This window comes from Gossypium hirsutum, chromosome D06 (genome assembly GCF_007990345.1).
Source record: "Gossypium hirsutum isolate 1008001.06 chromosome D06, Gossypium_hirsutum_v2.1, whole genome shotgun sequence".
Taxonomy (NCBI): domain Eukaryota; kingdom Viridiplantae; phylum Streptophyta; class Magnoliopsida; order Malvales; family Malvaceae; genus Gossypium; species Gossypium hirsutum.
The window spans coordinates 16,592,462-16,605,751 of record NC_053442.1 but is presented as its reverse complement, the minus strand read 5'-3'; the positions used below and the strand labels follow the sequence as shown (position 1 = coordinate 16,605,751).

General features: G+C 33.1%; 1 non-coding gene across 1 annotated transcript; it reads right to left on the bottom strand.

Annotated features, from left to right (window-relative positions):
• Positions 1-10,824: 10,824 nt before the first annotated feature.
• On the bottom strand, positions 10,825-10,931 carry LOC121218786 (small nucleolar RNA R71). The gene has a single exon (XR_005915263.1). It is a non-coding gene; the product is annotated as a small nucleolar RNA R71 (small nucleolar RNA).
• Positions 10,932-13,290: the final 2,359 nt, after the last annotated feature.

Here is a 13,290-nt window from a genome sequence, read left to right as displayed (position 1 = left end):
AGCTTAATAATCTATCAAAAAATTTCAAAAACATCACAAATTCATCCATGGTAAAATTCTAAACATTTAAAAATTTAACAAATTGACCCCTGGTTAGCTAGATTAAGCTACAACGATTTCAGAAACGTAAAAATTACTAAAACCAGACCTTGAGAGCGTACACATGTAAGGGAAGCAAAAGACCGAAGCTGCAAGCCCTTTAACAATGGCGTTTCGGTTGAAGAAAGGAAAAGAATTAAGAAAATGGGTTTCATGTTTCATATTTTAACATTATTATTTTATTTTAATAATAAAAATAACATATAAAAATAAAAGTAATTTAAGCTCAAAACGCCCCACTATCTTAAGAATGGGTAATTTACCCATTAAGGCCATCCAATCATTTTTCTTGAATAAATGAACACCTTTAAACTAATAGCGATTGACTTTTTCAACTATTATGATTTAGTCCTTTTCGCTTAGTTAACTATCTAAACACTAAAATTTCTTAACCAAATTTTTATACGGCCTTAATAACACTCCATAAATATTTAATAAAATATTTACAGCTCAGATTATATAAACGAGGTCCCAATACCTCATTTTCTAAAACCACTTGACTTTAGGGTCATACCACTTGAACCTAATTATTCTTTCATTTAACCTAAATCATTAAATAAAATTTTATTATTACACTATATTTGACTCGTAAATATTAAATAGTAAATATTTTTGGACTTACACGTCAGATTTGTGCCCCAAAACTACTGTTCTGACACAATAGAGAAATAGGTTGTTACAACTCTCCCCCCTTACGAAAATTTCGTTCTCAAAATTTCTCACCAGATAACAACTATTCAAACCAAGTTTTTCTTCCACAATTTCCCAATCACAACACATATCAAAATGTAATATTACAAACAGTACTTGATACTCTGTCTTGACTTATAGTCATGACAGATATATCAAAATTAACTTTAAAATTTCGAGTTCTAATCCTAAGTACCAGTAACTTTGTCTCAAGTCATTATACATTTCCGTCGCTGTCTAATGTAAATCAAATAGACAATTCCATGAACCTCGTATAAGATGTCTTATGAAATCTCAGAATTATTCAGTGCACCAATTCGAATATTCCTCTCTGCTTTTCATAAATTCTGTAAAGAATTAACAGTTTAACCCTCGACTTCTTAATACTCAAACCATCATAATTCAAGACCGCCTGAATGAAACGTTTTTATAAAAAATAAATTCTTCTCTAGCTGAGGTTGAAGTAGATACCTGACTTGACTGAAGAAATTTGATGCTTTCTTGTAATAGCTTCACCATTATTAGTACAACTACTGAGAAATTCTTAAATAATAATTTTTTTAAACGAAAACAAAAACCAAGATCATCAGATTCCAGATATATTATTTAATTCATAGAGTTCAGCGAAAATTCACAAATTTCATAACAGATTCTAAATGATGTTTCAGACACATCTACATCTATAGCTCTCAACTGATAATAATTCCAATTACTCTAACCCAACTAACTTGTTGTTGCTCCATTTGACTAGCATACCAAGATTTTACATTCCATTCATGAAAAGCTTCAAACCATATCATTTTAAGTACAAGTATGATAGGTGCTAATATCAAAACTTATTTAACCCATAATAACAGTTTCCTTACTATCACTGATCTGACTGATGTATCCCTGTATCATGTCTTCTAGAATCTGAATTTCTCATTCTGACTGTCCTTCTACTTGCCCATGACTTCGTAAAATTTATTCCCGAATATAGAGATAACTCAAATACATACAACTCAACTAGCTCTTCAAGTGAATAACCGTTCTGAATAAAAAAAATGAGTCAATTTTATCAACCCGATAGTAACAATTCAAATAAATTCTTTATTCTTGTCGTCAAGATAATCTAGACATAAAATCTATCATAATTCCATCATAATACCAATCAAAATTCATAACCAATTGTATTAGTTCATAAAAAAATGACATCCATTTTCAACTTGTTAACATAATTCGAGATTATTTGAGTAATGAGAACTAATGTGCGATGCTAAACTTGATCTTCCACCGTCTACACTTTTACCACCATTTATCCTTTCTTGAAAGCTAAAGGTTGGATACACAATGAAACTAGTCCAATCATTAACATCAAAGCATTGAACCATACCAAAGCCAAAACCATCAAATGAACTAGAAGTATTATTTTGCTCGTTCCTATGAAAACCTCCGTTCAGATGGACCATAGTGCTGTAATAAGACAGACGCTACAACCATATAACTAAAACAATGCCTTAAATACCAATAATGCACTCTAAATCGAAAGAGGAAAACCCAATATATTTCCAGCAACAATAAGTGCAGCAACAGAATCTCTAAAAAGCTGAGACCTGCACCAACATGCTTGCATGTTCCAAACAAGAATTATAACCATAGCAATTGTAATAGCCCCAAGCCAATGTATATCCTTTGTAGATGGACCATATATGATAGAGTAGACAATCTGAACGATAAGAAAGCCAAGATAAAGAAGTCTAAGATGTAAAGCCCTACTAAACTCCCGAGAATATAACCTTTTCAATTTTGTCAAAATATGCAAATTTATGAGCCTTCCGGACACACTTGTCCACATCCAAGATATTTCTGTTGAAGACTATGGGGTATAATAAGAATATATTAATTGCTAAAGAAATTGATGATACCCCAAAGAAAAATCCAAAAAGAGAATATCGCTTAGGCATACTGGAACTAGTTGTGACATAAATAACATAAATTTCATATGCATATAACAGAGTAACAACCAGTAGAATAAAAAAAATAACAACACATGAGTTTTTCCATCGAGTCCTCCACCAAAACATAATTGAATAGAATGCCAAAATAGAGCAATGTCGATCATTTTTCAGCTAGACTAATAATACCTCTGCCTATCATTACGATTAGCCATTATCCCCACACAATAAGAACCACATTTGGAGATAAAACAACCATATATGCCACTAAAGATAAAAGAGCACATAATACACCTTGAGGAGGTTATTCCCAAACCATATGTTTTGCAGTATGGAGCCAGCGTCAGTCGAGTGTAGCGTGTGCCCTTATTTAGGGGACATGCACTATAATCGAGTAGGTATACTTTTTATAGATACTCGGCTACAATGGATGCATTTAGATCTATTTACATTTCGAACACTAGCACACTTGGTATTAAAGCCATTGGTGATCTCACATCATTCTGTTTTACTAAAGTAATCAATTCAAAAGAAATGCCTGTAAACTCGTTATTGAGAGACCATACTAGATAAAGTCCATTACTTGTGAATAACTTCTTTTTTTAACAGTGACGTTGCACATCCTAAATAGTCTTCAGAAAGATCTAATATCTTATCTAAAACTCTCTGTATTTGCTAGCTAACTCTCATATTTGACCACATTATTACTGATTCCACCACTAAACTCTTCTGCTCCACAATTATGGGCTTTCACAACAGAAACACTATAAACATTCTGTGATATAGAACTTTGAGAATGAGGAGGGTGGAGGTCGTAATACCACAAAATTTAATTCTCATGTATATACATCAAACACAACATCCATTATTAATATAAAAATTCTGAGCCTCTACTTTAAGCTTTATAATTTTTTTCTCATCATTAGAAAAATTTTAATCAAAGACTCGAGTATCACTTTCAGCATCATTTGAATTAGCTTGGTTGGAAAACATCTTTTATCTATATGTAAAACAAATCCCATCAAAGTCAGGAGACATCACACTATCACAGGTTCTAAAATGACATGTATTTCTAGACAACACACATGCTACGTTCAGTCCGAGAACCGACTAAACTGTAATTCTGATACCACTAAATGTAACACCCTTAACTTGTCTTTGTCCCCAGAATAGGGTTACAGAACATTACCGTACAATCGGGAAACATTTATCAAAATAACATTAAATAAGTAAATGACATAAGCATTTATCAAACATAAGCATTTCATCCCTAAATCGAGCCTACGAGGCCCTAAAAATAGTTTTGAGGCAATTCGAGACTAATTTGAAACAAAACAGAAGTTTTAAGGAAAAGTTGAAAAAATTGGAAAACAGGGGTCATAGGGTCGTGTAACTATCGAACAAAGGACACACGACCGTGTCCCACCCTATGTCTTCACCCCATTTCATTTCCTTTTCTTACCCGTTGAACCATCTAGAATTACATCGGATACTCAGGAAAGGTCACACATAGTGTGCCTTTACATATAACTGTAACCTTTCCTTTATATCAATGCTCACACAAGTTGTGAAATGGGTCTGTTCACACCAGCTATGGGTTAGAATGTAAGCTACACGATGCTGCTTACATGATCTGTGGACAACAAGTGCAGGACCTCAGTAATCGGTAGGACATTTAAGACCAACACCCGAAACGTGGAATCCCTAATGACATGTCATTTGTATCTTAAGAATTCTTAAGGTTCAACCGGGACTTGTTATCTGTTAATTCATCATAGCATTGATACATTTTTATATTGATTCATACACATTAAAAAAAGATAGTAAACATTCAATTTAAACAACATTAAAATGATTACAGTTCATACGAACTTACCTCAGTAAATATAGTTGTAAAATGAAGCCAACGACTAATCCAACACTTAGCTTTTCCTCGATTTTGATCTGTTAGGCTCGTTTCTTAATCTAAATAATAATTTTTATTCAATGGAATCATTCAAATAACTTAACATAATTAATTCAAGCCTATAATCCATTTTATGGTGAGTTTACAAAATTACCCTTAATACTTTAACATTTATGCAATTTAATCCCTAACCTTGAAACCTGTAATTTCACCATTTTTAACCATAAATCATGCTAGCCGATTTTTACCCAATCTTATAACAGCCCATATTTATCCACAATTTACATTATTTTCCTTGAATTTTATCATTCTCATAAATAAGTCCCTAAACTTGAAAATCATCAAAAATTACTTAAACAAAATACTTATATTTAACAACCAAGCTTAATAATCTATCAAAAATGTAAAAAAAACATCACAAATTTATCCATGGTAAAATTCTAAACATTTAACAATTTAACAAATTGACCCCCAGGTTAGTTAGATTAAGCTACAACGAGTTCAAAAACGTAAAAATTACTAAAAACGAACCTTGAGAGCGTACAGATGCAAGGGAAGCAAAAGGCCGAAGCTCCAAGCTCTTTAACAATGGCATTTCAGTCGAGGAATGGAAGAAAATTAAGAAGATGGGTTTCATGTTTCATATTTTAACCTTATTATTTTATTTTAATAATAAAAATAACATATAAAAATAAAAGTAATTTAAGCTCAAACTGCCCCACTGTCTTCAAAATGGGTAATTTACCCGTTAAGCCCATCCAATCATGTTTCTTTAATAAATTAACACCTTTAAGCAAATAGCGATTGACTTTTTCAACTATTACGATTTAGTTCTTTTCGCTTAATTAACTATCTAAACACTAAAATTTCTTAACTAAATTGTAATACGAACATAGTAACACTTTGTAAATATTTAATAAAATATTTATGGCTCGATTTATAAAAATGAGATCCTGATAACTTAATTTCTAAAACAACTTAACTTTAGGGTCATACCACTTGTACCTAATTATTCTTTAATTTAACATAAATCATTAAATCAAATTTTATTATTACACTATATATGACTCGCATATATTAAATAGTAAATACTTACGGACTCACACATCAGATTTGTGGCCTCGAAACTACTATTCCGACACTACAGAGAAATGTGTTATAGGAAAACAATTAACTCAACGTTCCTTATCAAGAATTTTGTTATCTTTTATCCTCGCGAAAAATTCGATATTAAGAAATCAATTGTTTAAGCTCGATATCATGCTTTTTTGAATTTCAAATAATTCTATAACAACCAAACCTATATGTTAAGTATGCATGAATGAAAATCCTAATGTATTAAGAAATACCGAACCATAGTTCAAATAGCTTTACAGTCCAAAAATCAAACAAATTTAATTGAAACCCAAACAAAATAATAAGAATGGCCGAAGTCTGTTGTATGTCTGCATGCCATGTCCAGTACTAGTGTCGAGCAATACTTGAGATGGTTGAAACTATGGGGTGACCTAACTAGCTCAGTGTGAGTCAAATCAATGAGAACATTTAATCATACATGCTAATATCATTCACTACTATTATATTTGCAACACATACATATCATAAGTAAAATCATTCAAAAATGTCATGGACATATCATAATGGAAAATGAATTCCTACCTCAACCATCTGCTACAGACCGCGAGTTCCTTAGATCTAGTCTACTAAAATCCAAACATTGCGAGCAAAGTTTGATATAGTTAAACCACCATATAATGTAATGCAGATATACTGCCATTTAACATAAAATGCAATATAATTTTTGTTCTCCTCATTATTGTTGGTGCAGTACACTAACAAGATATATGCGGACTTAATATGCCACCATTACGCCATGAAACTCCTCCGTCAACTAGAATATCCCACCCCATACACATGTCATATTTCATACAAATTTCAATCAAATGCATGTTTCATATGATTTCATTTAGTAGCATAATTTACATGCCCTCATTATAATGTTCACTTATCAAGCGTTCAATTTCACCATCAAAATAGTGAAATTCTATCAGACCATCATTCATTATCACTTTAGGAAATTTTTCAATGCATGTATAACAAATTTTCACTAAGTACTTTTCAAGACATTTCACCCAACAAAGATTCCATGCATTCAATATTTATTTCTAAATGAATACATGCTATACATACAACCAATCGTACATTACATTAACAAACCATTAATACCAGTCCCAATCAATCAACCATTCAATCAATCATGCAACTTTGCAAACATGCCATTTAGTTAGAGCTTGTAACATACTTGATTTGGCCACTTTAAAATAATCTATTTAGCCATTTAACTAAGCCTGAATAACAAGATTAATCAACATTTATAACACTCAAAATATTATTGAAACATTCAAGTTAAGAAGTTAGGACCCACACCTTATTTTCGTACTACTACGGCACTACTTACGAAGCACACAATTTCTCCTTAAAACCTTAAATCAGACCTAAATTAAAATAAATAGGAATTCATTGTGTTAGGACACCGTCAAAACCAACCTTAGAACATACCCATAAGAATTTAATTGAATTGACATTTCCATAAAAATTCTAGATCCAAAGCGACTAAGTTACTTACACTGGTTTGATGCGAAATGTACTACGAGTGTCTAAAGGCTTCACTATTGGTTCAGGGCATTTAAGTCGGCACCTAACATGATAAAATAATGAAAAATCACTAGCTATTAAATCATAAAAATCTTAATCCAATCAATTAAAAATTTCACCTCAATTAAGGAGAAACTACTCTTTAACCCACAACCAATTGCATTTATGCTTCCCGAATTGTAAGATCCGAGATATCGAACGATCAAGATCGAATTCCATAATTCATATATGATTAAAGGCTGATTAGAAAGGGGTTTACGGGACCAAAAAATTTCTGGAAAAATATAATAAAATTTGCAAAAACAATATATGATTAAAGGCTGATTACAAAAATTTTTTGGAAAAATATAATAAAATTTGTTAGAAGGTAGGGATGACAATGGAGTTCTTTGGGCAGCGGTGGAGATTGTTTTTGGGTGTTTAAGATTGCAAGTTGAAGGCTGGAAAAGTATTGAAAAATGGAAGAAAGAAGAAGGAAATGGTGCAAGAACCTATTGCAAAAGAAAGAAAAAGGGAAATGAAGAGAAAAATTAAAGGGAAAAGAGGTGAGAGAGAGGGAGAGGTGGCTAAGGTGAAAAAAATAATGATTAAATGGTGAATAAAAATGAAAATTGATTTTATACCTAGGTTTACTAGGTAGGGGTGGCACAAGAATAGGGAGAAGGAAAAATTGCAACCATTTTGTAAGGGAAGGGATTCAAACTTAGAACCTTGATTTAATCACCTTGCTTCATTATTTCCTTTTAACCACTGGTCTATTTACTCATCTTTGAAATAAATTCACAAAAATTTTTAGCTAAACTTTTCAAATGAACAATTAAGAAATCAAATTATTTATCTACAATGATCCACACACTTCATTAATCCTATGATACGCTTTATATATTTTCCTTTAAGGTTATTGCCTCTACTTTATTATAAAAAATAACTAATTGAACTAATTAGTCTACAATTCAGAATATCAAGTTATCTAGTATCATTCAAAATTTATTCGATAGTTACAACAAATGACTTATTGCTTAATGATAGTCCAAGCACCATGCAAACATAGAAAACAAAGAAAATAATCGAAATTTTTTTTTGGAATTTTTTTGAAAATAGCCTAAAATGGAAATAAACACACAAAACAACATAAAAAGCAAGATAAAACAAAGTACATAAAACTATGTGCATCCTCCACACTTATACTACACATTGTCCTCAATGTGTGCCCGAAAAAAAGATAGGAGGTTACCGAGCTTCTCTAGAATGAGCGTTAGACTAGCTCGGGTGTCCACCTCCTCATCAAAGCTCACGATTGTAGTGTAGAATTTCAGGGTAATTGGCTGTTGATCTGTCGTAATTTGGTGTAGTAGATTAAACTAATTTTCACACTTTAGTAGCTTGAACGTAAGTATTTTAGTTATGTTTTAATTACATTTCAACAAGTTTAGTTAAGTGTAATAAAATGTGTTATTTTAGTCTTTTATTGACCTGAGGAGCCAAATGAGGCCTAAGGGTGAGCTAATACACTATGCAAGTGTGCAGGAGTCCATTAGAAGGTGTATTAACTCAACACTGGTCGCGACATTACAACACGAAGCATTAGATGTTCATAGGGAGCAGAACTGAAGAAGCCCAAGACTGCATTCAATGTTGCGACACATGCTGACAATGTCGCAACATACCTACAAAAATACTCTAGAGCTGAGCATATTGCCTTCAATTTTGCGACACAGGACTTGATGTGTCACGAAATTTTCTTTGTATAGGAAATTTATACAAGCCAAGGGCATTTTGGTCCACACAATCCAACTTTAAGCTTGGGAACGTTAGTTGACCTAGAGTTAAGGACGATAACCATTCTAAGTCTATAAATAGGCTTAGCTAACACATGTTATGGACACCTCTTTCTATTGTATAATTTTCTCTTTAGTTTTAGTTTTTAGTTTTTCCTTTCTTTTAGGTTTAGACTTTATTTCCATTCTTATTTTTTTTACTTTCGGGGAGAAATCAGATTCTGAAACTATTCTCAAGTTCTGTACTTTAATTACAATCAGGCTTCTTTTAAACTCTATTATTGAAATCATTCTTTATCTTCATTCTTTTATTCAAGTTCATATTGTTTATTAGATCCATGAGGAATTAATCCTCCTGTAGGGGATTAGTGAGTGGAGGTATGAGTAATTAACTATTTTGTAAAGATTTCTTAACAGATCAGTTATTTAGGAAATGAAGAACCTAAACCCTAAGCCTGACAACTCTAGGAAGTCATCAAGGTGGGAATTAACCCAAAATTGGTATGGCCTATCTGTGAACACCTTAACCTTGAACCGGTCTAGACTGTGAGGTTGGAAGATAAGTAGTTCTTGCCCACTTAGTATTTTAGTTGATGTATCGGAAGATCCTACTGGGGTATTGACTGGTTGGTTGACCAAAAGAACCCGAGATGACAGTTGATTAAGATTAACGAAGCAAGCTAATCACATATGCTCAGATTTGATATATACTTCCTTATTTGATTTCTTGTTATTTATTCATTTAATCTTCTTTTATGTTCTTGCTTATTCCTAGTATAGTTCATCAAAAAATTCCTTCTTTTAATTCTTCATACTATAAACTGATTGGAGTCGTAATTAGACATATTTATGTTTAAGTTAGAACTAATTTAGTGCTCGCCTTATTTTGGTAAGATCCTTAGAGTACTCACTTACTTTGTTGTAACTTATTACAACCTGACCTGTATACTTGCAGATACCATTTTTCCATATCTTTTGTGCAGGATTTCTACTCTAAACGTTGGTATGTCCGGAGGCGGTCAAGTTGTTGGCATTGCTTTCGGGGAGGCAACGTCACTTTATTAATTTTAATTTTCACATATTAATAGAATAATTAGGAAATTTTTAGGTTATAATTACGAATTTAATTTTCTTGTTTATAGTAATCTTATCTTTTTGGATTTAGTGCATGACTCATAGTAGGGGAATACCAATAGAGTCAGTCACAGATCCAGAAAGAATAATCTGGAAAAATCGTCGACAACAACAAAAATAGCAACAAAAGATGCAAGATCCACCATCTGCTGTAGGCAACGTTCCACGTGAAAATTCGCTGCTTGATGAATCTAACAATAACATTCTAGAAGATCCACCACCACCTCAACTACTCACAAATATAAATATGGTGTGTAAGAAGAAGACTTTGAGAGAGTAAGCGATACCAAATCTAGATATGGTTCAAGGGAGCATAACGAGGCCAACTATCACCGCCAATAATTTTGAGATAAAGCCCACTAAGATCCAGATGATCCAAAATAATATACAGTTCTACGGAATAGTGATAGAGGATCTGAGCCAGCATTTAAAATGATTCCTCCAATTTTGTGATACTTTCAAATAGAATGAGGTCACTGATGACGCTATTCGTCTTCAGTTGTTCCCCTTTTCATTAATCGATAAAACCTTTTCTTGGCTAAATTTGCAAGCCCGACGATCAATTACGACATGGGATGAACTCATAGGGAAATTCCTAAAAAATTTATTCCCTATTAGCAAGATGGTCAAGCTAAGAAAGAAAATTTCGATGTTCAAATAGTTACAAGGGGAAAGCTTTCATGAAGCATGAGAGTATTTTAAAATGTTGGTCAGGAAATGCCCACACCATGAATTGCCTAAGTGGTTATGTTTGCAAATTTTCTACAATGGGTTGGATATGCATTTGAGGTTAGGATTAGATGAAGCAGCAGGAGAAGCCTTAATAAATAGAACATACGAGGATGCGTACGAATTAAAAGAAAGTATGGCTATGAATTCTTGCCAGTGGCCAACTGAATGATATACATATGGCCAAAGATCATCTACGGTGAAAGTTGTCCAAGAGGATGACAAATATTAAGAATTGATGGACAAAATCAATCAAATAGAGGCTGAGAAGAGTGCACCATCTGTTTACGGAGGAGACAAACTGCTCTTCAATTATATTAATAATCCTACTGATGACGTGAGCTACATTAGAAATAGGGGTGAAAATCTCTATTCGAATACATACAATCCAAGATGGAAGGATCACCCGAACTTGAGATAGGGAGGAAACCAATGAGGAGGTAATAGCTCTAAGCGAGTTAGAAACACTAACAATTATTGATTTAGATACGTCAAGAAAGGGCCAACCCAAATGACCATACTGCATGTGGTCAACATGTAGATAGAATCGAAAGAGAGATGCAGTCAATGAGAACGGATGTGAAACAAGTGCAGTCTGAATGTGCCAACTCAATGAGAACATTGCCTAAATTGGAAGATCAGATGAGCTAATTGATGAGCATGATGAAGGATATAAAAAGGCAAATTGGCATACGTATTCTTAGTAATACTGTTAATAATCCTCGTAAAGAAGGGAAATAGCACGTGAAGCAATAGCACTTCGATCAGGTAAAGTATTGAGTAGCCCAAAAAACCCAACTCAAGAGGTAAATATGAAGAATATTGATGATTTTCAAGAAAACCCCTAGAAGCTAACATTGAACTTGATTAGAGGAAGAGGTTGTAGTAGCAGTTGAGCTAGAGATAGAGACAACTAAAGATTCTGTCATTATGAAAATACCATTCCCTTCAAGACTAGAAGAGAAGCAAAAGCGGGATGAAGATGTTCTAAACTTGTTCAAAACTTTAAATGTTAACCTGGCCTAATCGAATTAATTGAAAAAGTTCCTAAGTATGCTAAGTTTTTAAAGGAAATTATGTCCAGGCGTACGAAGATTAAGGTAGGTGAATAAGTTACTATGAGCGCATCTTATATGGCTATTATCTCAAGATAGGTTCCCCAAAAATTGAAAGACCCGGGAAGTTTTGCTATTCCCATAGAGATAGAGATAATTCACTTTAATAGATCTATATGACCTAGGAGCTAGTATTAATTTAATGCCTCTATCCATCTTTGAATAACTCCGTTTAGGGGACCTAAAAAATACTCAGATAACACTATAGTTGGCCGAAAAATCCTTAGTGCATCTGAAAGGAGTATTGGAAGATGTGTTAGTCAAGGCGCGCAGCTTTATCATCCCAGTAGACTTTGACGTTCTAGATTTTCAAGAATATCGAGACATATCGATCTTGTTAGGAAGACCTTTTTTAGCCACTTCAAAGTCCATTACTGATTTAGAAAAAAAATCAATTAACTATGAAAATCAATGGTGAGACTAACAATTTTAAGTGCAGTCGCCAACTAAGCAAGGATGGTAAGAAGAAGTTGGGTGAGTGGTGCAATGAATTATTTATTCCTAACGCTCCCAAGTTGAGGGACATACTTCCTTTAATCCATGCAGGACGAAAAAAAAAGTTTAACGAAAGGGACAAGCGAGCAAAGGTGGAATGGCATGACGGACGATGGACTAATACAGATAGAACTAGAAAATCGTCCTTTTGTAAATTAATGATGCTGTCGGATGAATCTGACAGTAAAACTTAAATTATTTGAATTAATTTGAACTTGTTGTAAGTTATTGTATAGTCATCTAATTGTTTCATTTACATTTGAATTTTTACTAACTTTATGTTTTATAGGAACTATGACACTTTAGAAATTGGAATTTTGGGTGAAAATAGAACCAGCGTTGCAACACAATAATCCCGTGTCACAACATTAAGGGCAGGATTGAAGAAGTTGAGAAAATTATGTCGATGTTGCGACACAAACTTTGTGTGTCACGACAACGAATGAAGTATACATCAAACCCCGATGTTGCGAAAATAGTAAACTGCCAGGGATGTCGCCACAAGGAACCCCTGTGTGGCGACATCACTGCAATTTTTTACAGGGTTGACTCGATCCGCTTGCACAACCCGATTTGCTAAACCTAACTTTTACCCGATTTTTGACTCCTAAAACATAGTTTTGGAACATTGGTAGATATGGGATTAACATAAACCGGTTGGGGATCAAAGCAACAAAGGCTTCAACATCCAGGTTAAGGGTTCTAAACTTTTCTTTATACTATTATATTGGAAATATTGTTTGATATCTCTTTCT